Below are 25,433 nucleotides of genomic sequence, written 5' to 3'. Positions count from 1 at the left end.
CTTTTCCTTTCCCCTTTTCCTCTCCCCCCTTTTAATGAGGTGAGAGAAAATTCTCTGAAAAACAAATATGTTAATTATTTACTCTTTGAGCCTCTTCTGATGAGAGTAAGATTCACACAATGATTCTCCCCCTCACTAAGTTCCCTCAGATATGGTGTATTTTCTATGTCTCTTCCTGGGATGTAGTTTCCCTCTTTTTATCACTCCTTCCCCTTTTTCTGAACCGACCTCCTTCCCTTTACCACACCCCCCTTTTTTTCTTTTATATCAGTAAAATCAAATTATCCTTGAGTATTTTTTATATACCCACAACAGAGTTACAGTTCTCAAGGGTTCTGTTTACCTTTTTCTGTTTCTCTTCAGTCTTGTGGATGTAGATCAAATTTTTTGTTTAAGTCTGGTTTTTTTCTTAGAAACATATAGAATTCCTCTGTTTCATTGAATGACCATCTTCTTCCATGGAAAAAGATGCTAAACTTAGCTGGGTAGTTCATTCTTGGTTGCAGTCCTTGATCTTTTGCCTTTCGGAATATCAGGTTCCAGGCCCTTCTATCTTTTAATGTGGAGGCAGCCAGATCTTGGGTGACCCTTATTGTGGCACCTTGGTATTTAAATTGTTTTTTTCTAGCTGCTTGCAGGATTTTCTCCTTTGTGTGGTAATTCTGCAGCTTAGCCACAATATTCCGTGGTGTTCTTTTTTTAGGGTCTATTTCAGAAGGAGTTCGATGAATTCTTTCCACATCTACTTTCCCTTCTGTTTCTATTATCTCTGGACAGTTCTCTTTGATAATTTCCTGTAAAATAGAATCTAGGCTCTTTTTTTGGTCATAGTTTTCTGGAAGTCCAATAATCCGCAGATTATCTCTCCTAGATCTATTTTCCAGGTCTATAGATTTTCCCAGTAAGTATTTGACGTTGTTCTCCAGCTTCTCATTTTTTTTGTTTTGTTTGACTGATTCTTGGGTTCTCTGTGAATCATTCATTTCTATTTGTTCCATCCTGACTTTTAAGGAGTTATTTTCTTCTTTCACAGTTTTTAGTTCTTTTTGTAAATGCCCAATTTCGTTTTTAAATGAATTATTTTGCTCTATTGAGTTTTTTTCCATTTCCCTAATTTTTTTTTTTTGAGAATTATTTTCTTTTTCCAATTCAGAAATTCTATTTTCTTGAGACTTTTTTATCTTTTCCAATTCAGATATCCTACTTTCCTGTGTTTTTTTAACCTTTTCTAATTCACTAATTTTGTTTCCCTGCATCTCCTGTGAATTCTTTATTTTTTCCAACTCCAATTTCAGGACATTGTTATTCTCTATCATAACTTCCCTTTCCTTGCCCCATTTTTCTTCGATCTCCCTCAATTTCTTAAGAACTTCTTCTAGGAGAGAGTTATGTGATGGGGGGCAGGAATCGTTCCCCTTTAGGTTGTTATCTTCTGAATCTTTGCTGTTAACTTCCTCGGGGTTGGACACCCGCTCTTTCTCTGTATAGAAGGAATCTATGGTTTTTCTAGCTTTTTTGCTCATACTTAAAAAAAAATCTTTTGGGGTCTGTCTCTGGGGTAGGAAATTATTTACTTCTTTACCAGCTTCCTCCCAGACGGGATGGATGCAGCGGCTCCTGAGCCTGAGCTAAGAGAGAGCTCTGGGAGAGAGTTCCCCACCCTCTCCCTGGGAGTGCCTCAGAGGTGATTAGCACTGCTGTGCTTCGAGGGCGTAGAATAGTGAAGACTGCAGGAAGCCCAGGGTATGTGTCCGGGTGGGGAGTGGGTGTCTGCAGCAGGTGATGTGAGAAGCCCCTGCGCTCAAACTGGAAGTGTCTGCCAGAAACCGCGGTCCCTAGTTCAAAGGTTCCGCTTCTCTGGGACTTCCTGGAGCTGAGTTCCACTCCCTCCAGCTAAGTTAGGCAGTGTGTGTTGCCTTGGGCCGTATCCACCCACTTGTCAGTCTCTTAACTATTCTCAGGAGGTAGCTGAGGCCACACCCCCTGGTGCCTGAGTCACCCCCAGGGTCCGGGGAAAATCTAATCTGAGTTTTAAAATATTTTGGCTTTCTCTTCTGAACTGCTAAATAATTAGCAGAGAAGAGCTAACAGCCTGTGCCAGATTCCTTTACCTCAGTGGCTTCTCTGATCCCAGAGCCCCTCCCAGCGCAATGGGCGCAGTGTGCCCCTACCCCACCGTCTGTGCTGGTCTTTCTTATTCCTCCCCTGAGAACTGACCTTTCCTGTTGAAACTCCAGATTCTCTTCAGCTGGTAAGTCGTGCTTCCAGTCCTTGTGGTATCTATCAATCCTGAGCTAATTTTGAGACTTAATTTATCTAATTGGTTGTGAGGGAGTGAGGACGTTCACTGAGTCGTGTGTTTCCTCTCCGCCATCTTGGCTCCGCCCTGCATTTTTCTTTTTTTCTTTTTTGTCTATTAGCCAACTTCACAGATATGAGATTGTACTTCAGAATTGATTTGACTTGAATTTCTCCAATCATTAATGATTTATAGCATTTTTAATTTGGCTATAAATAGCTTTGGTTACTTTATCTGAAAATTGTCATACTGTCATTTTTAGTCATTTATCAATTCAGGAAGAGCTTTGATTTTATATATATATATATATATATATATATATATATATATATATATATATATATATATATATATATATATGTATGTATATGTATGTATATATATATATATATATATGATTCACTTTTCTATATATATGAGAGCTGAGACCTTTATCAGATATACTTGCTTCAAAATTTTTTTCATAGCTATGATTGCTACTTGTATTTATTTTAATCCTATTTCTCCCTATTTAATCTTTTACTTCTTTTTTTTTCCTTTCACTCTGTACCACCACCAAAGGCTTTGAAATTTAGACTACTGTCTCCCCCAATCTATCCTTTCTTCTATTAGCACACATACTCCCTCCTCTTATTAATTTCCTCTCCTACTTTCCCATTGGGTAAAATGTCTTTCTGTAGCCACAGAGTTGGTATGTTATTCTCTTTTTGAGGCAATTCTGATGAGAAAAACGTTCAAATATTGCCTGCCACCTCCCCCATGTTTCTTCTCTGTTGCAAAGATTATTTATAGACTCTTTTCTGTAAGATAATTTATTCCAGGGGCGGAGCCAAGATGGCAGAGAAGATACACATGCATTTCTAAGCTCCCTTCTACCCTCAATACCAACTAGTTAAATCAGCCTCAAAAATAATGCTGGACTGATAAAAACCACAAGGATTAGAAGCACAACTTACCAGCCGAAGAGAATGTGGAATTTCGACAGAAAAAGTCAGTTCCGAGGGGAGGAAAAAAAAAAAGATCAGCACAGACAGGGTTAGGTTCTAGCACACTGTGCCGATCAGGCTGGGGAGAGCTCTGGGATCAGAGAAGCCACTGAGATAGAGGAATCTGACACAGGCTCTACTCTTTAGAGCAGAAGCACAATCAAAGCCACTTTAAAGTAAATCTAATCTTTAAAGAAAATCTAATCACCCCAAACCGGAAGTGACCTAACACCTATCTGGGCACAGCTGTGCAGCTGCCTTCTGTTGTCCAGGGCTTTTCCCTGGGGCAGTTAAGAACCTGAACAGCGGGGAACACAGCCTGGGGAAACCCCTAATTCACATAGTGCAGGGCTCAGCCTGAGGCAGTGGAATTCTCCCAGTAGGAAAACTATAGCAGCAGCAGAACTCCCACAGAAGTGGAACCTTTGCAGCAGGGACTGTGCTTTCCAGGCAGAGACTTCCAGTTTGAGCACAGGGGCTTTTCTCATTAGCTGCTAATATCCACTGCCCCAGGAAGCTTTGGCTGGGGTTTGTGATGCTTTTACTGTTAGTCCCTAGCCTCAGGGCAGTCTCTAGCCCACACAGCGAGGGTCCTTCACTGGGCACTTGTTAGGTTCTTACTAAGTGCTAATGAGATAATGAGATATTAGGTTCTTACTAAGTGCTAAGTCGGTACTTGACAATTCTCTAGTTCTGGCCTTTACTGGGAGTTTTTACTTGTGAATTCTTGGGGAAGAGCTTGCATGCTTAGGAGGAGCAAGTTCATTGGTTAAAGTAATGTTTTTTTTTTTGTTTTTTTTTCCCAGAAGCCCTTGCATTATCCCACTCCCATTCTCTGGGAGGATAAAAGAGGGAAGTCACTACTCTGGACCAGAGTTAACAGCAACTGTGGAGACAATAGTTCTTTACAGGAAGAAGAATCTGTCTGAGAGATTTGAGTTGACACAGCAGACCTCCTCCCAGAGAGCAATCGGCAGCTTCTGTAGACAACAGCACGTTACAAATTGGCGCCCAACATGGGGCATGATGGCAGCCGAGGTTACATCCAGAGAATTTTAAGACATGATCAACAAGCCAAAAGGCAATGAGATGGATGAAAGGGATTGAAATTAGGAAAAATAGAGTTGTATGCAGTAGAGACTACTGAGATACTCCCTGGAGAAGTGAAATCTGTTCCTGTTGAGCCTATGGATCCTTTGCCTCCAGGCACAGTAGGCTTGACCATTTCACCTTCTGAGAGTGCCTACAAAACAGTGTCCATCCATACACTGATATGGGAAACTGGAGGACGTGTAGCTAATATCCCAGTCACTAACACAGGTAGACAACATGTGATTTATCAACCAGGAGAAGTAGTAGCATCATGCTTATTGTTAGGTACCCCTAATAAGCAACCTGGTGATAGTTGCCTAAAGTCTGACTCAAATGAAGCAGCAATTTTTCAAGGTCATGACCACCCTATGTTCTAAATCAATTACTTCAACCAATGAACTTGCTCTTCCTAAGCATGCAAGCTCTTCCCCAGGAATTCACAAGTAAAACTCCCAGTAAGGGCTGGAACTAGAGAATTGTCAAGTACCGACTAAGCATTTAGGAAAAACCTAATATCTCATTATCTCATTAGCACTTAGTAAGAACCTAACAGGCACTCCTCCCCACAGCCGTGCTAACCACCTCTGAGTCATTTTGGAGAAAGGGAGGTGAACTCTCTCCCAGAGCTTTCTCTCAGCCTAGTCACAGGATTGCTGCATCCATCTGGTCTAGGAAGAAGGTCGTAAATTTCCTACCCAAGAGCAGACCCGGCACAGAATGTTAACAATGAGTAAGAAATGGAAGAGAATGATTGATACCTTCTATACAGAGAAAGAGTGGGTATCCCACCCCAAGGAGGCTAACAGCAGACAGTCTCCAGATAACACCCTAAAGGGGAATGATACCTGCCGCCAATCACATAACTCTCTCCTAGAAGAGACTATTAAAAAGTTAAGAGAGTTTGAAGAAAAATGGGGAAAGGAAAGAGAAGCTATGATAGAGAATAACAACATCCTGAAATTTGAGTTGGAAAAAATAAAGAATTGACAGGAGGTGCAGGGAAACAAAATTTGTGAATTAGGTTAAAAATCACAGGAAAGTAGGATTTCTGAATTGGAAAAGATAAAAAATTCCCAAGAAAGTAAGATTTGTGATTTGGAAAAAGAAAATAACTCACACACACACACACAAAAAAAAAAAAATAGTGAAATGGAAAAAATTCAACAGAGCAAAATAATTCATTCATAAACTCAATTAGACATATACAAAATGAACTAAAAAATGTGAATGAAGAAAATAACTCATTGAGAAACCAAGAATCAGTCAAACAAAATCAAAAAATGAAAAGCTGGAGAATAACGTAAAATATTTACTGGGAAAATCTATAGACCTGGAAAATAGATCTAGGAGAGATAACCTGAGGATCATTGGACTTCCCGAAAATTATGATGAAAAAAAGAGCCTAGATGCTATTTTACAGGAAATCATGAAAGAGAACTGTCCAGAGATAATAGATACAGAAGGGAAAAGAGGCATTGAAAGAATTCATCAACACCTTCTGAAAAACACTCTAAAAAAAAGAACTCAGCAGAACATTGTGGCTAAGCTGCAGAACTATCAAACAAAAGAAAAAATATTGCAAGCATCTAGGAAAAAACAATTCAAATATCAAGGTGCCACAATAAGGTTATACTTAGAAAACACAAGAGATTCTAATAAAAAGTTATTAGAAATAATTCACAACTTTAGCAAAGTTGCTGGATACAAAATAAATCCACATAAACCCTCAGCATTTTTATACATCACCATCAAAATGCAACAGCAAGAGATACAAAGAGAAATTCCATTCAAAACAACTGTCGAGAGTATAAAATATTTGGTAATCCATCTACCAAAGAAATTTCAGGAATTATATGAGCAAAATTACAAAACACTTGCCACAAAAATAAAGTCAGATTTAAATAATTCGAAAGACATTCAGTGCTCTTGGATAGGCCGAGCAAATATAATAAAGACGAAAATACTCCCCAAACTAATCTATTTATTTAGTGCTATACCAATCATTCTCCCAAGAAACTATTTTAATGACCTAGAAAAAATAACAGCAAAATTCATATGGAAGAATAAAAGGTCGAGAAGTTCAAGGGAATTAATGAAAAAAAAAAGTCAGATGAAGGTGGTCTAGCTGTACCTGATCTAAAGCTATATTATATAGCAGCAGTCACCAAAATCATTTGGTATTGGCTAAGAAATAGGCTACTCGATCAGTGGAACAGATTTGGTACACAGGACAAAATAAGGCACAACTATAGTAATCTAGTGTTTGACAAACCCAAAGATACCAATATTTGGGATAAGAATTCATTATTTGAAAAAAACTGTTGGGAAAAGTGGAAATTAGTATGCCAGAAATTAGATATGGACCCACACTAAACACCATATACCAAGATAAGATCGAAATGGGTCCATGATTTAGGCATAAAAAATGAGATTATAAATAAATTAGAGGAACAGAGAATAGTCTACCTCTCAGACAAGTGGAGGAGGAAGGAATTTATGACCAAAGGAGAACTAGAGATCATTATTGATCACAAAATAGAAAATTTTGATTACATCAAATTAAAAAAAAAAAAAACTTTTATACAAAAAAAAAAAAAAAAAAAAAAAAAAAAAACTAATGCAAACAAAATTATAAGGGAAGTAACAAATTGGCATTTCCAAAATATATAGGGAACTGAATCTAATTTATAAGAAATGAAACCATTCTCCAATTGATAAATGGTCAAAGGATATGAACAGATAATTTTCAGAGGATAAAATTGAAACTATTTCAACTCATATGAAAGAGTGTTCCAAATCACTATTGTTCAGAGAAATGCAAATTAAGACAACTGTGAGATACCACTACACACCTGTCAGATTGGCTAAGATGACAGGAACTAATAATGATGAATGTTGGAGGGGATGTGGGAAAACTGGGACACTGATGCATTGTTGGTGGAGTTGTGAAAGAATCTAGCTATTCTGGAGAGCAATTTGGAACTATGCCCAAAAAGTTATCAAATTGTGCTAATATTTTATTTAAGATTTTTGTATCAATATTTATTAGGGACATTGGAGATTTTCTTTCTCTGTTTTTGTCCTACCCAGTTTAGGTATCAGTACCATGTCTTTGTCATAAAAGTAATTTGGTAGGAGTCTTTCATTCCTTATTTTTTCAACTGAGCAGTTTCTTCCTTGTTATCTGGGTGGGGTGGGCTCAGTCCTGAAACTTATTGAATTCGATTCAAATTCCAACTGAATCTGAAACCCAGTGATAAACCAACTTGGAATTCCACCCACAAGCCCCTTCAGCTTGTAGCCAAAGTTACCATTATAAAAGAGCTAAATTAAAACCCTCTCTTTTCAGAGGTTCCAAACATGTCATGCTCTGCCATGTTTAGGATGCCAAGGGCCCCTGTCCACTGGAATATTCTTTCCAGTGCCACCCTCTCTTTACTCTCACCTATTTACCTAACCAGACTTTATGCCTCTCTGTCAGGATTTCCAACCTTATTTTCTAATCCCCATAATAAATCCTTTTATCAATCTAGGAAAAAAAAAATGAAGGCTGCTTCCAGAGACCCCAAGAAAACCCAAATAAGAACATTACATTTTATTGAATACAATTTTATTGCATCATGCTCTGAAAATAAATGCATTTACTCTTTTTGCCTTTCTGCATTTGATTTTGAAGTCTTTATGTCCTAATATATGGTCAATTTCTGTATAGGTTCCATGAAATACTGAGAATAAAATGTACTCCTTTCTGTCTCCATTCATTTTTTTCTAATGATCTATCATATTTAGTTATGAGAGAGCAAGATTGATTCCTTCCACTATTATAGTTTTGCTGTCTGTTTCTTCTTGCAACTCTCTTAACTTCTCCTTTAGCAATTTGGATGCTACACCACGTGGTGCATATATGTTTAATACTGATATTGCTTCATTTTCTTTGATATTGTTTCCTTCTTTAACTCTTTTAATTAGATTAAATTTTGCTTTTGCTTGATCTGAAATCAGGATGGCTACCCCTGTTTTGTTTTGTTTTGTTTTAATTCACCTGAAGCATAATATATTCTGCTCCAGCCTTTTACTTTTATTCTATATGTGTAGTTCTGTTTCAAATGTATTTCTTGTAAACAATATATTGTAGGATTCTGGCTTTTAATCCCATCTGCTATTTGCTTACATTTTATGGGAGAGTTCACCCCACTCACATTTATAATTAAAACTACTAAGTCTGTATCCATTGTCCAGGTCAATCGTTTTCCCAATTAGGTATTTTATATTTTTTTCTATTATTATTTTTTGTGGTTTTGCTTGACTGATTCTTGTTGTATCATTGAATCATTCATTTCCATTCATCCAGTTCTGAATTTTAGTGAATTATTTTCTTCATTTTATTTTTTTTTACTTCTTTTTGTATTTATCCAATTGAGTTTTTAAATGAGTTCTTTTTTTCTATAGGATTTTTTTCCATTTCACACACAAAAAAATTAAAAAGTTATTTTCTTGACTAGCAGGATGAATACAAAGAGTCTTGGAGAGACTTATATGAATTGATGCTGAGTGAAATGAGCAGAACCAGGAGATCATTATACACTTCAACAACAATACTGTATGAGGATGTATTCTGATGGAAGTACATATCTTTGACAAAGAGATCTAATTCAGTTCCAATTAATCAATAATAGACAGAATCAGCCAGAGAAGGAACACTGGGAAATGAATGTGGACTACTTGCATTTTTGTCTTTCTTCCCCGGTTATTTTTACCCTCTGAATCAAATTCTTCTTGTGCAACAAGAGAACTGTATGGATCTGCACACATATATTGTATGTAGGATATACTTTAACATATTTACCATGTATAAGACTGCCTGCCATCTAGGGGAAGGAGTGGAGGAAGGGAAGGGAAAAGTTGGAACAGAAGTGAGTGCAAGGGACTATGTTGTAAAAAATTACCCATGCATATATTCTGTCAATAAAAAGCTATAATTTTAAAAAAGTTATTTTCTTTTTCCAATTCACAAATTCTGTTTTCCTGGGAGTTCTTTATCTTTTCCAATTCACAAATTCTGTTTTCCTGGAAGTTCTTTACCTTTTCCATTTCTCATAGCCTGTTTTTCAGGGAATTGTTTTCCTTGTTCAATTTTTATTTTATTGAGTCATATGCCTTTTCCAAACCATCTTTGCAAAGTTTTTCTTTCCTTTCCCTATTTTTCTTCTAGCTCTCTTTAAAGATCCTTTTTAATTTCTTGTAGGACAGCCTTGTGTGATGGGGACCAGGTTATATTGCCTTTTGGGGCTTCATTAGAAAACAATCTACCTTTAGCCCCCTGAGGGTATGAAATATGTTCTCTTTCATCATGGAAGCTATCTATCCTCAGAATCTTCTTTATCTTTTATTAATTTTTTTATAAAAAGTTAAAGTCTGCTTTTAAGGCAGAAGAGGTTTTTCAAGCAGCTGCACTGGGTCAGTGCAGTTTCACTTTTGGTGCTGGATTCCATGGCCAGGTCCCATGAGATTCTGGCTTTTGAGGGTACAGTATTAATTTTTTGTGTTTGTGTTGGATGTTTTATAACTTCTCTTCTGATCTACTGCTTGTGACCAGGGCAGAGTGGCCAATATTGCTGTACATTCCTATAGATTCCTCCCTGTAGATTCTATGCCATTGGAGTCACCACCATAGAGTACACACTATGCTACAGAGTCCATACCATCTGAAGATTTTGCCACTCTGCAGAGTCCACACTGCTGCAGAGTTCATACTGTCCTGGGACTCTGCATTTTCTGTGCTGGCATTTGTGCTCAGCTATTTATGTTAGGCTGCCTACTTCCCATTTCCAATTGAAACAGACCTTTTCTGTCAGTCTTTAAGGTTATCTTCTGTTGATAATTTGTTGCACTCCCAATATTTGTGGGTTTTGCCCATTCAGAGCTAATTTAGAGGCTTAATTTGCTAATTAGTCTGAAAGTTGTAGAGAAGGTCAGAGAGAAATGTGTGTCATCTCCATCACCTTGGCTCCCTATAATTAGCTCTTTCGCAATTATAGCTTTCATTCTAATCATGTCATTCTCTTACTCAGGAAAGTTTTGTACTCAGGTTACTTTTTTTTCTGGATTTCCTAACACCCCCCTTTGAAATGTCTCCTACCAAAATTACCTCTATTTATCTTGTAATTAATATTCTGTATGCATGCTCTTTGTTATATTATAAACACCTTGAAGACAAAGATTGTATGGATTATCCCCAATGCTTAATACAAAAATTCTGCTTAACAAATAAATATGTGTGTAGATAGATAGATAGATAGATAGATAGATAGATAGATAGATAGGTAGATGTATAATAACATGAGATAAGATGAATTTAAGCAAAATGAATCAAAACAGAAAGCAGATATGAAGGTTTTGGATCCAGGGAGCTTGAATTCTGTAAAAGCTCATATGTTTATCAAAGTCAGACAGAGTAACAACAGCTACAAGATTTATTTCTGAGGGGAAAATGGAGCATGGAACTAACAAGAAAAGGTGAAAGTGCAATCATGTTGAAATTCAAATAATACTCTTTACTCAAAAAATACAGAAGTAGATAAGGCCATGAAACCTTTTCATCTTGAGATGACCAAGTCTAATCTGACTCAAGTGAGTTGTGATGGAAAGTCATTATCACTAATGGTTACCTTCAAGATTGCCTGTCTCCTTTTGTTTCATCACCTCTGCTGAGAATAATAAGCATGTTTATTTTGATAGACAGCAGTTCTGAGATCTACAAAACTAGATCAAAGATTTTCTTAGAAGAGGTCAAAAGTCGGCTAATACAGTTTCCTCAAGATAAGTCAAATAAAAAGTTTCCAGCTATTTCAGATTAGGTTCCAGGATAAATAAATTGGCTAGTTGTTCACATACCAAATTAATTTTAAAATGGAATCAAATAATTATTGAGAATGAATAATCATGAATGTTCCACTTTTATTATTTTTATTAGTTCATATTTATTAATAACAGATTGGTAGACTTGGCATTCCACTACAGATTTCCTTCCAAATTGGTCTTGAAAATTCATAATGACTATTAGTAACCCTTTGGCTTCTTTTATATCCATCAAATTCATAACAATCACAATTTCATATTTTCCACAAAAACAACATAAGAAATTTTATAAATTTTTTACTAAATTTTAGCCAAATTAAGTTTATGCCATAGCCTTATCAATAAATCAATAAATCATTATTAAATACCCGCTGTGTGTCATTCACCACACTAAGCAATAGAGATCCAAAAAGATACAAATGACAGCAGTATCTACCCCTTAGTAGCTCACAATCTAATGAGATTTACTAATCTTTACCTTTAGTTGTTTTATATATTAGTTTAGCTTGGCAGATACTTAGCTATGACTGTCATTATCACTCCCTTTTCTGATCATTTCTTATTAGCCACCTCTGACGCTGATTGCTTCTTAGAGTTCTTATTTGGAGCTTCTTCTCTATATATACTATTTTGCTTGTTGACTTCATCAGTTCCCATAGATTTTATAATGATCTCCAAGTTAATAATTTCCAAATCTACCTATCTTGCCCCAAGTCTTTACTGACTTCTAATCTTAAATTTCTACTACCTTTCAGACAATTTGAATTAGATGTTTAATGGGCATTTTATGTTGTTTCTCATATATGTCTTTTCCCTTGTTGTTCTATGTTCCCTTGTTCTACTGTAGCATAGGCCTTGTCACTTCACACCTAATTATTGCAAAAGTCCATTGGTGGATATACAAGCCTCAAAAATTTAATCATTTGAATGCATTCTCTATCTCAGTTACTAAAGTGATTTTTCTTAAAAAAAAATAATAATAAGTTTAATCATATAACTCCCATACTTAATAAACTCCAGTGGCTGTCACTTGCCTTCAGGATCAAATTTTAAAAAAATACCATTTGGCATTCAGAATCCCTCATAACCTAATCCCCTCCTGCATTTTTAATCTTCTAACATTTTACTCCCTGACATATACTCTGCTCTCCAGTGAGAGAGGTGTCCTTGTTGCCCTACAAACACTTGACTCCGCAATTTAGAACATTGTCTGTGGCTGTCCCCCAAGCCTAGAATTCTCTTTTGCCTCTATTATTCAACTACTGACCTCAATGGTTTCTTTTAAATCTCAGATAAAATTCCATCTTCTATGAGAAATTTTCCACAAGTTCCGAGTCTAGTTCTGCTAATTCCCTATCCAACCCCCTTATTCTGTATAACTTGCCTTTTATATATTTATTTGCACATTGCCTATTCCATTATATTAAATTCATTGAGGGCAAGAACAGTATCTGCTTCTTTTTGTATTGCCAGTTTTTAATCATTCCTAATAATAATTGATAGTCATTAGACTACCATTACTTACTAGAGTTTTATTTAATTAGTTTTAAATATCTTATTTATGATTTTTTTAAAATACTAATACTTTCACTTTCAGATGAATCTCCATCTCTTTTCCTTGAATTGATTTTCTAGTAAAAATATGTATTTTATGCATAGAAGAATTGCTCATGTTTAACACTTATTGAATTATTTTCTGTCTACAAGAGGCAGTGGGAGAAAGGGAGGAAGAAAAAATTTGAACACAAGATTTTGCAAGGGTGAATGTTGAAAACTATCTATGCATATATCTTGAAATTAAAAACCAAAAAAATAAAAATAAAAAAGGAAAAGGAAGCATTTTATTTTTAATATGGAGGACAAAATAAGCATTTCCATGGCAGCAAAATAATTTTTTAAAAAGATGATTGCACATGAAACTATAAAGCTATTAAGTATGATGATGTTCCCTTTAAATATTTAATGAAATTATCATATAAATTTATTTTCACCCTCCCCCTGCCCAAAATGGCTACCATTAGCTACATTAGCCACACGTACATATACACATACATAAATACATATATACAGAAGTAAAATCATTTTATACATACTTTTGTTTATCAGAACTTCTTCTGGATGCAGATAGTGTTTATTGTATATCCTGTAATTTGAGTATTTATAATGGTCAAAGTGATATTCACTCAAAAAGATTCTTAAAACAATATTATTATTGTAAATAATGTTTTCTTGATTCTACTCATTTCAATCTTCATTATTTTGTGGAAGTATATACATATTTTTTCTAAAATCATTGATGAGACACCATTCCTTAAAGCATAGTAGTATTCCATTATAATAATATACCACACTTGTTCAGCCATTCCCCACTTGATGCATACTGCCACAATCTCCAGTTCTTTACCATCAAAATAAGAGATGCTATAGATATTTTACAGCATATAGATTCTTTTACTTTTTTCTGTAATACACTTAGTTGTGGTATTATTTCATGACCAATTCATATTCACTTATTTTAAAAGGATTTTGTTTGTGCAAAAAATGTTTGTGTGTTCTTTGTTATAATTCTCTTTATTCAATTACCAGTAGTATTTCCCAGATATTTTATGCTTTTTAGAGTTATTTTAAATGGACCATCTCTTAGAATGTCTTTTTGCAGAGTTTCATTTTTGATATTTAGGAATGCTGATGAGGTATGTAAATTTATTTTATATTCTGCTACTTTGCTAAAATTATTTATTATTTCAAATAATTTTAATTATTTTTTCAATTATAATATTGTCTGCAAAATAGATATGTTTATTATCTCATCCCATATTCTGATTCCTTTTATTTATTTTTCTTATCTTATTGATATTTTCTAGAATTTCCAGTACAATATTGGGTAATATAGTGACGTTGTTCATCTTTGTTTCACACTTGGGAAGGTTTCTAGCTTATTTATTATTTATTTATCTAGCTTATTTACTGTTAGTTTCAGATAAATATTTTAAAATCAATTTAAGATAAAAAAATTATACCAGTATTTCAAGTATTTTAATATAAATTAGTGTTGTACCTTGTCAAAATATTTTTCTACACCTATTGATATAATCACATGATTCTAAAACTTTTATTATTGATAGATACAATTTGTTAATAGCTTTCCTTTTGTTAAGACATCCTGGATTCATCTGAAACATTTCAGCTCTAATTCCCCCAAAGAAAGATGTGGAATAGTTAAAGAACCTGTGGAAAAACAAGGTAGAAAGATGGAAGAGCCTCTCAAAGGAGTAAAGGTAATCATTGAAGACCAGTAAAAAATAGGCAGTCAATAAAAAGAAGGAGGGAAATGGTGAAAACATTCAACTATTAAGATATCTCTGAACATCCTTTCAAGCAGTATTCTTCTGCTTGACAAAGAACATCAAAGAAAAAGGACAAAGAACATATTTGAATGGTCTGTTCTAGCAAACATCCTCTAGTGTCTTGAATCTTCTGAGAATTAGCATTCATGAGAGATGAAAACAAACACACAAATACAAACACATATCTCTAAATGTATGTGTGTATATACATACATATAAATTTCTGTGTATAGTATATCTATTATATTTACACATGTATGTATGTATATGGTATAGATGTACATAGAGGTAGAGATATTTCCATTTTGTGCTTGCTAAGCACTAAGGAGGTTAAAAGAGGATTTTTTTTTAATTTTCGTGATTGTTGTTTTTAAGTAGTTTGAGATCATAATTATTTTTCCTAGAGAAGTCCCAATTTGCAGAATTGAATTACTGATTGTGACCATATGGAAAATTTTGTAATTTTTCTCTTGTCAATTTTTCTTTCTGCTCACCACTTTTTTTATAGGTTTATTCAAATTAGTAGTAGAAAGAACATTGGAGATTTTCTTGCAATTATATATAGCCATAGGACTGTAAGTCTAGAATTAAAGTAAAAGAAAAATGTAGAAGAATCTCAGAGACCATGTAGTCAAATTGACTTATAATGTATTTCAGAAAAGTGAGGTCTTTGGAGTTTATGTGATTTGCACAAGCAGACACAATTAGTGGAAGAACTGTTGTTACAATGGAAGGAAACACCACTTCCGCCCACGCCATAGAAGCCTTTCTTCTTCCTCTAGTAATATCTATTCACAAAATCCAGACAAAGGCAATGTTAGGATTAGCCTTGCCATTTAAAACATCTGCTCACCCATCATAATATTAACATTGGCAATTCTTTTATTTAACAAAAAGCAATTTGTTTTCATTAAAGATGCTTTCATCTTTGATGACACAATATAAACTGACATTTGAGATAAAACTTTTCCAGTCTCATCACCATTTTTTCTTGGTAAAAAAAAAATGTCTATTTTAATGAAACTGTTGTTGCCTATCAGCAACATTCTACTTAAATACTTCTAGAACACATCAATATCCTTGGGGAGAGATCAATTGCGATTAATTTAAGTTAACACTGGATGTCACTGTTGCTATTTTATAATCTCACAAAAGTGCATTGAGAAAGACAAGATGCTTAATCAATTCCTTACAAATAAGAAACTAATTAGCATGTTATATTTTTTATGGATGACAACCATGAAATCTCTTTAGGAAGCATGGTCCTTCACAAAAGTACTGATCTTTTAAAGATTGGACAAAAATGAGGATCCAACACTTACCATTAAGACTGCACACTCATGAATAAGCTGTTTTCTCAGAGCTTCCTCCACAGTTTATATAAAGCAATGATGTCTGTGTGGTGCCAAGGGTAGTCCATTAAGATATTTTTTAATAAAAGTGGGATGGTACCCAGCCAGGCTATTTGGAGAGATACATTCAAATTAACCCTTTAAGGCTTCATATTTTTAAGCACAATTGCAGCAGAATACTCTATACAATGTGCCCATGTAATGAATGATGTGAGGCAATTGCTTGTCATCTCAGGCCAGTTGGGAAAATAAGTTTATGTCACATTGCTACAGTGGCAAAAGCTGAGCAGACCAAACCATCAAGGATCTAAATAACTTTTTCAGGGTTGGAAGTGACATTTAATACAAGACTTTATTATAACTAACAAAAGTAAAAATGTCCTTGTGTTTCCAAGGCAGATACTAGATACTTCATGAAGTTTTGGTGACGTATATCTTTAAGGGAATTTTTAATAACAATTATAAACATGTGAGAGTGTTGGTATGGTACTTTATAAAAATCAGGGTTAGGAAGACCAGGTTCAATTCTAGTCTCTGCCACATACTGACAGTATATAGGCCTGAGTAAGTCATTCAAACTATGATGGTACTCCTAGACATCTATCTAACACTATAAGTTTAAGGGAGTTGCTGATATGTTTAGGAGGGAGTGTCCATACTGAAAGTTCCCTGTACTGATCAAATTACTGGTCTGTATCTTTTAAAAATTCCTTTGACTCATTTAATTACATATTTAGAGTTGTAGGGAACTGAGAAGATAGTTCATTCAACCTCATCTCAAAATTAATGGGACTTTGAAGCCCAGAAATGTTCAGTAACTTATACAAGGTCATAAAAGTCATAAATAATATTGCTAATATTTAAATCCTGGTCATCTAGCTTCAAATTCAGGATTATTTTCTTTAAAAAATTCCCAATTTCATATAAAATATTTTTCTCACTAACTTTAATAAAAATCCAGCTCTTATACAGCTTTGTAATGTGGCTAGAGAAATGAGAGAAAACTCATTAATAAAAAATTAATAAAATGTATTAATAATGCTAATTAGATGAATATTTTAATATTCCAGAAATCCCCAATTTCAGGCACATGAGTATTTACACATGAGTATTCACTCATTAATAGAGATTACCTTTCAATAACCTGGTAGATAGATTTACAGAGCTGTTAAAGAAAAAATATTTTGTCATTATGAATCCACTTAATAAGAAACATCTTTGAACTTTTCCAGGATAATTCTCAGATATTACATACATTTTTCAGTACTAGTACTATACTTAAAAGACTATCTAGCACAGTAGGCTTTTCCAAAGTTTGTGATTTATTTGTAAAGATTTTGAGAAATCTTTATCTGAGTTAATAATCTAAATTTGAATTTTGTCTCATATACTTATGAGGTATTTAACTTTGACAAATCAGTTAACTGTTCTATGTCTCTGTTTTCTTATCTATAAAATTAGAGGGTTGCACTTGATGACCTCTAACTTCTCCTACTACTCTATGTCATTGCTTCTATGATCCCATCAAGAGTCAGTACCATATATTACGGTAAGGTAGTGAAGAAGCTGTTAGTGTCATAATAATAGCAATTTCACTCTACATGCCACAAAAAAGTTATCAGGAGTTATATAAATCAGTCAATCAACAAATATTTATTAAACATTTAATTATATAGCAGGTATGATGTTAAACACAGAAGTTAAAAAAATACAAGGCAGAAAAAAGGGAATTACATTTTAATTGAGGAGACAATATGTTAGAGAAACATGCTGAAGAGATAAAAGATAATTGTATAGAGACTAGAAGCTATGGAAGTGGAAATGGTTTCTTGTAGAAGGTAAGATTTGAGTTGGTTCTTGAGGGAACCCCATGATTTTAAGACATTGTAAACAGAGAAAATTTCAGGCTTGGGGGATAGCCAAAACAAAAGCAAAGAAACAGTAGTTGGAGCATCATTTTTATACAGACACACATACACACACACACACACACACACACACACACACACACACACACATATATATATATATACAAAAAAAAAAAACAACAACAAGGAGGCCACTATGACAAGACTAGAGAATTCATAGGAAGTAGCATAGAGTTAAAAAAAAAAAAAACTGGAAGGCATGAAGAAATCATATTATGAGCAGCTTTAATGGCTAAACAGAAAAAGTTATATTTGATCCTAGAGGTAATAGGGAGTCAAAGGAGTTTGAATAACATAATCAGATCTATAGTTAAGGGAAATTATTTTGACAGCTAATTGGAAAATGAATTGAAATAAAAATTTAAAAAAAAGAGATAATGTGGACCTGATACACATTGGTGGTTATGTCAGTAGAGAGAAAAGGAAATATTTGAGATATATATTTTGGAGAAAACAAATAAATAAATACTTTTGGCAACTTATTGGATATGAGTGATAAATAAGAGTGAAAAGTCAAGGATGATACACATATTGTAAACTTTAGTGACTCAAAATATAGTGATGATTTGGATAATATAAGGGAAATATTTATACAACAGAATAAAATGATAGAAAATATATAGCCATAATAAAATAGGCTATTTAAAAAGTAATTATGAAAGGACTTTATTATCTTTCAATCCCTTATACCATCAAGAGCAACAATCACCATGGTATAATAGGTCAAATTGCTATTTAATATTGATTGATTGATTGATTAATTTATCTAAATAGATAGATTGGGAACCTTATCAGTGTCAATTCCAATTGACTTCTTCACTTTGGGGTAAATAGAAAGAAAGATCAGCAGAGGACCATTTCCTTTTCCAATCTGTTTTCTTCCCTTGATCCCCAACCGTCAAGATTCTAAGGGGTGGTGAAATTGAAAGATAGCCATAGATGTAGGAAGAATGACAATGCTATTCACAGCACTGAAATTCTTCCATTACAATCCTTCTGTTAAAATAAAAGATACTATTTCACACTCCATAAGTTTTTTTGCTCTGTATGTAGATGGCATGTTCCATCTCAAATATATTCAAATTGTGTTGGATCACTGTATTGCTGAGAAGATTTGATTCTATCATATTTGATCATCACACAATGTTGATTTTACTGTGTTGTCCTGGTTCTGGTCACTTTCCTCAGCATGAGCTCATGTAATTTTCAAGGTTTTTTTAAATTCCATTCTCCCCATTTTTTATTGTACAATTTGTATAAAATTTGTACAAAACTGTACAATCCATGACATTCTAAGGCCATAATTTTTTCAGTCATCCCCCAATTGATGACCATTGACTCAATTTGTCACTACAAAAAGAGCTGCTATGAATAATTTTGTACATATGGGTCCTTTTCCCTTTTTAAAATCTCTTCAGAAGACAAATGTAGTAGAGAAGATCACTATTCTCTTTTGTCTATATTTTCCTTCCTCCAGACCCCAGAGAGCATTGATATCTGACGTTCCAATAAACCCTATGGATCCATGGGTTTCTTAATCCACCATGTAGCTAAAACCAAAACAATTCTAAGCTTTTTCATAAGCCCTGTAGCTGAACTTCATTTATGTGTTATCTCCCCTACTTAGTATTCCTTGATAGGAAAGACCCTATTTTTTTTTGTTTGTTTGTTTCTATACTACTACTAGTACCAGTACCAATTTGGGGACCTTGGGCCCTTAATATATGTAGTTCTATTTTTTTCATTCACTTATCAGATTTATGTTATAATATCTCCATCACTGAATGAAAAGGATTGTGTACAGCTCATACCCTCATAACATGTAGTCCTTGAAAATCCTACTAAAGCAGAAGGGGTTTAAGTGTGGGCTAAACAATAATTTAGGCATCTCTCTCCCAAAGACTGCTTTATTTACAGAACTCACATATATTTGCATTTTGGAGTTTAAAAATACTTTATATGTATTACCCCATTTGGACTTCACAACAGGTTTGTGTTAAAGAGTGCAAGTGTCATTTTTCTCAGTTTATAAATAGTGAAACTGGGTCCTTGGAAGTTTAAGCAGCTTCCTTAAGGTCACACAGCAAAATGGTAGCACAGAGAGTGAAGCCCTAACATTCTGACTCCTTAATCTATTATATAAAACATAGTCCCTGCCCTTGAAGAACTTATGTCCTAGTAGTTAAATGATAACAATGTGAATAATTACTTAAGAAAGTCCATAGCACAATTCTTTAAAAAGAAAGATTTTTATTGTAATATCCTTGCTTTCTTGGCTTTTTTCATATCTCAGCCAAAATTTTAACTTCTTTAAACAAGTTCTTATCAACCTCCCTTAGTTTTTCTCTCTCTCTAATAATCACCAATTTCACGCCCACAAACCCACATGCATGCATATACATATATACAAGACAATATTGTTTATATAATATTTGTGTATTTTACATACATAATTATATATAGATTATTTCATAATTATCTATTAACTCACTACATATTATACATATAGATAGATGCACATATGCATACACACATATATTGTTTCTATATAGTTTACTTCATGAATTTTTTTCCATTAGATTGTGAGCTCCATGAGCATAGGGGCTTTTTTGGGGTTTTTCTTTGTATATTCATGTTTTAGCATAGTGCCTGGCACAGAGTGGGCATTTATTAAATTTATACTGACTTATTTTGATCAGGGAAGGTTTCATAGAAGGCATGATAATAGAAGTAGAATTTCTAGTATACATGCAATTTCAGTAGGAGAAAAAATCTACCAATAGATAAATACTATTTAGAAAGAATAATATGAGTAATAGAATGAGTAAAGATGCAACAATGAGAAGCAAGGAGGTACTTTGTCAGAAGCATATAGAATGTGATAAAGAAGATAAACAGTAAGGTAAATACAGATACACAGAGAGGACCAGATTATAGAAGGTCCTGGGTATTAGATGAGAAAATTTGGACTTTACTTGTGAATTATTTGAAAGCATTAGAATTTTTTTTTGGCAGAAGGGAGAAAATTAGTATTTCTGCAAATAACATCTATGTCTTCTTTATAATGATAAAACAGTTTCTGTGACATATATTTGGAGATTCTACAGATCTCTAAGGACCATATCTTCTTAGATGGAAAATCAAAAATGTTTAACTCATCACTAATTTGGCCATTTTTAATATTTAAAGTTGTGTTTATATAGTTCCTGGCTTTGCCTTGGCAAGCAGACTCCCAATTATTTTATATTATCTAGTTATTTTAAATGGAATTTCTCTTTTTATCTCTTGCTCCTGGACTTTATTAGTAACATGTAGAAATACTAATGACATATGGATTTATTTTATATCCTGCAAGTTTGCTAAAGTTGTTAATTGTTTCTAGTAATTTTAGTTGATTCTCTAGAACTCTTTAAGTATACTATCATGTCATCTGTAAAGTGATAATTTTACTTCTTCATTACTTAATTTAATTTCAATTTTTTTTCTTTCCTAATATTTGATTATGTAACAGATACAACCTTTCTCTAAGTACAGTACTGAACTTAGAACACACAGAAATATATCTTAGTAGGATTAGTAAATGTGTTTGAATTTTCAAATGAAGTGGAAAAATAGGGGAGAAAGTTTTGCTTTTATCTGAAGTCTAATTGCAATAATTAGAAAGACACTGGAATCCCTTTAGTCATTTCATTATGGAAAATTAATTTCAAACACAAAACTAGCTGCTGTTTTCCTAAACATCAGTATATAAGAAAACAAGTCTTTTCCTTTTAAATAATTGATTTGATCTTAAAATATGTAAAAGTTACAGTTCCCATGACAATTTAATATGGGTTCTCTTTTATTATAAATGAATGCACTTCAGAGTATTCTGTTGCTAGAATAAAACAGTTCTAATTAAACTGAAGTATTTTACATCTGTAAGTGTGCAAATTAATCATCCAGATTATATTGAATATTACCTGGGTATAGATTACTCTATGATGAACTGGAAAATGATCATTTAAAAAATGCCAATTTATTGATAATAAATAACCATTAGTTTCACCTTTGCACCACATTTTTTGTGATTAGCTTTCCATCCCTTTTACTCTAAGATTGGTATTTAAGGACCTTACATTTAGTCTCAGAAGAGGAATTTAATGATATTTTGTAGAAAATGGTAGGTTCCTCTTAACTCATTCTCTTCATTATGCATGTCAACGTGGTACAAAAATACTATAAATAAAATAATGCATATATAATGCCAACACCTGCTTTTTACCCCTGCAAAGATTTTATCTAACAATTTCCTATTCAACTAAGCATTTTTATTAACCAGAAAGAGATAGCAGAATTAAGGGCTATGATTTTCATCTCCTTTCTCTTCCCCTTTCATTGTCCACCTTGCATGGGGAGTGCTAATGAGTAACATCATCATGTGGAGCCAAAAAGATTTTAAAAGCTACAAATCATTTACAAAATGCAAAATCAGGCCTTTCATGATCCAGAATAATCAAACTCTAAGCAGAAGGAAGGAGAATTCCTTTTAGACAGCCTATTGCTCCAAGCACAATTCAGTTGACTATTTTAACTGGATTCTTTTAATAAAAAAAAAAAAATCAGTGCACCTAGTTATATTTCAGAATTAAACTTGTTTGTTCAATCAAGATAGATAGATTAGGTATTCATTTACATTATGATTCATTGATACTCAAAACTGATTACTCACCTGCACCACTTCATCATTCATTCTTTTTAGAAAATCTAAATCACTCTCCAATACCTTTGACATTTCTTTTTTTTTCCACTTTATGCTACTATCACCTAGTTTTAATTCCTTATAACTAACCTCTTTCTTGTGCCCTTTGAACAACTTCCAAAGGCATCTTACTACTTCTAATCCCTCCTTGATTTACTTGATCCTTCACACAGCTGTCATATTAATACAATTAATGTTTAACTTTATCATGAACCAATATGGTTCAAAAATATTCAATATCAGAATGAGAAATTCAGAGTGGCAAGGTATTCTGGGGCTCTTTAGATCAATTTGTATCTGAACAAGAATCCCTTTTCCAACAAAGGGTCATCTAACCTACTTCCTAAAAGAGAGAAGACCCAATTTTACCCTGAGGTAGCCTATGTATTAAGCAGTTCCAATTTAAAGGGCCTATCTCCTCCTTGTTCTGAGCTAAATTTTTTCCCTACATAATCCACCCAGTATTCTTATTTCCAAGATCAAACTTGAAAATTAATTTTTTAAGAATATCCTTCAAATAATCAAAGAATATGAGAATATCTCAATTTGAGGACAAACTCTACTGGGGACAAGTATTTTCTTGATTTTTTTTTGCTATTCCTTTGAATTTATTTTTTTTCTTTTTAAACATTTCATTCATTTTAATATCTTTTTTTTTATTTTCAAAGTACATGCAAAGATAGTGTTCAACATTCACCCTTGTGAAACTTTGTGTTCCAAATGTTTCTCCCTCACTTCCCCAGATTGCCTCCCCTGAACAGAGTAATCCAATACTTTTAAACAGTGAATGAAATTATTTGCTCAAAATTTTAAATCCCCATTCAGATGGTAATTGTTTTTTATCATATAGTTTTAGTTGCCTATGGCACTGAGAAGATAAGTGGTTTACTCAGTCACACAGCCAATATATAACTGAGAAGAGATTGAACTCCAGAGACTCCCTTCCACATTATATCTAAAAGTAAGAACTAGCAAAGATCTGAATCCAGATGAAGACTCAGACATGAATTATCTATATAATCCTAGGTGAGTTACAACTTGACTGACTCAGCTTCCTCATTTGTAAAAAAAAAAAAATGGGAATAATTATAATACATACTTCCCAGGGTTGTTTAAGATCAAATGGATAATATTTCTAAAAATGAGTTGCAAAACCTTAAAACAGTAAATAAATACAAGCTACTGTTATTATTATGATGATGATGATCAAGGTTAGGCTCACAAAAGATACATAATAAAGCAGTATGTTGTAGAAACATAATTGATGTTGATGTTTATATTAAAGTATAAACTTTGTCATTTAGAAATTGTACAATCATTGAGATCAAATTGTCCAACTTCTTTCCCCTCCTTTGAAAATGGTGATTACTACTAAGAGTTGTTGATAGATAAATCTTTAGTAACCTTCAATAATACACAAACTCCTCATCAAAATCTGACTCTCACCATCTTTCTAACTTCATCTCTCACTTTTCTCTTTCTTTTTTTACTCCATGCTCCAGACAGTCTTTTCCATCAACAACAAATTTACACTGTATATTTCTCCTTCTATGCATTGTTAATGCTGTTTTCTGAGGAGCAGTCTTCATTTCCATATCTACATTTTAGTTCTTACCCATCTTTCAAAGTTTGTCTCTATGGTGACAAATTATTTCATGTTAATCCATGAAACTGGCATATCATTTAAAAATGCTAATCACTTAAATTATATCTTATATTGTATTAACTTACCTGCTGTATGATAAACAGATTTTGAAGCTAGTTGTTCTGTGATATAATAGAGGGATAAGTAGGAGTCACCAAAAAACATATTTAAAATTAGTCTCTTCCTAGATATGTGGTCAAAGACTAAGAATCTATTTGCTAATCTAGGAACAACTAGGTACACAATGGATGGAATTCTGGAGCTGGAGTCAGAAAGACCTTAGTACAAATATAATGTTTGACAACATCTAACTATGTTACCCTGGGCAAATCACTTAATCTGTCTGTCTCAGTTTCCTTTTTGACAAAATGAGGATAATAATAAATTCTGTCTTGAAGGAATGTTTTGAAGATTAAATGAGGTTATATTTGTACAGTGCTTAGCAAAGTACCTAGCACATGATCCATATTTAATATGCATATTTATTCCTTTTACTTTTCCTAATAATTAAAATGTCTATAACAATACTCCATTAACTGAAAGCAGTTATAATGCACAAAAGATGTGAAAAGAATGCACTTATTATTTCTGCCTTTCTGCATTTGATTTTGAGGTACTTATTTCCTAATACATGGTCATTTTTTATATAGATTCTATGCACTGCCGAGAAGAAAGTGTACTCCTTTCTGTCTCCATTAAATTTTCTGCAAAGATCTATGATACCTAACGTTTCTGGATTTCTATTTACCTTTTTGATTTTTTTCTTATTTATTTTGTGGTTTGATTTATCTAATTCTGAGAGTGCAAAGTTGATATCTCCCATTATTATAGTTTTGTGGTATATTTCTTCTTGAAGCTCTCTTAACTTATCCTTTAGAAACTTGGATGCATGTATGTTTAGTATCGATATTGCTTCATTATCTATGGTACTCTTTAGCAAGATATAGTTTCCTTCTTTAACACTTTTAATTAGATCAATTTTTGTTTTTGCTTGATCTAAGATCAGAATAGCTATCCCTGTTTTTTGTTTGTTTGTTTGTTTTTGTTTTTGTTTTTGTTTTTGTTTATTTCACCTGAGGCATGATAGATTCTGCTCCAGACTTTTACATTTACTCCTTATGTATTACCCTGTTTTAAATGTGTTTCCTGTAAACATTTTCTAGAATTCTGGCTTTTAATCCATTC

The sequence above is a fragment of the Sminthopsis crassicaudata genome, chromosome 2 (genome assembly GCF_048593235.1).
Source record: "Sminthopsis crassicaudata isolate SCR6 chromosome 2, ASM4859323v1, whole genome shotgun sequence".
Taxonomy (NCBI): domain Eukaryota; kingdom Metazoa; phylum Chordata; class Mammalia; order Dasyuromorphia; family Dasyuridae; genus Sminthopsis; species Sminthopsis crassicaudata.
Note: the sequence above shows the minus strand (reverse complement) of the source record.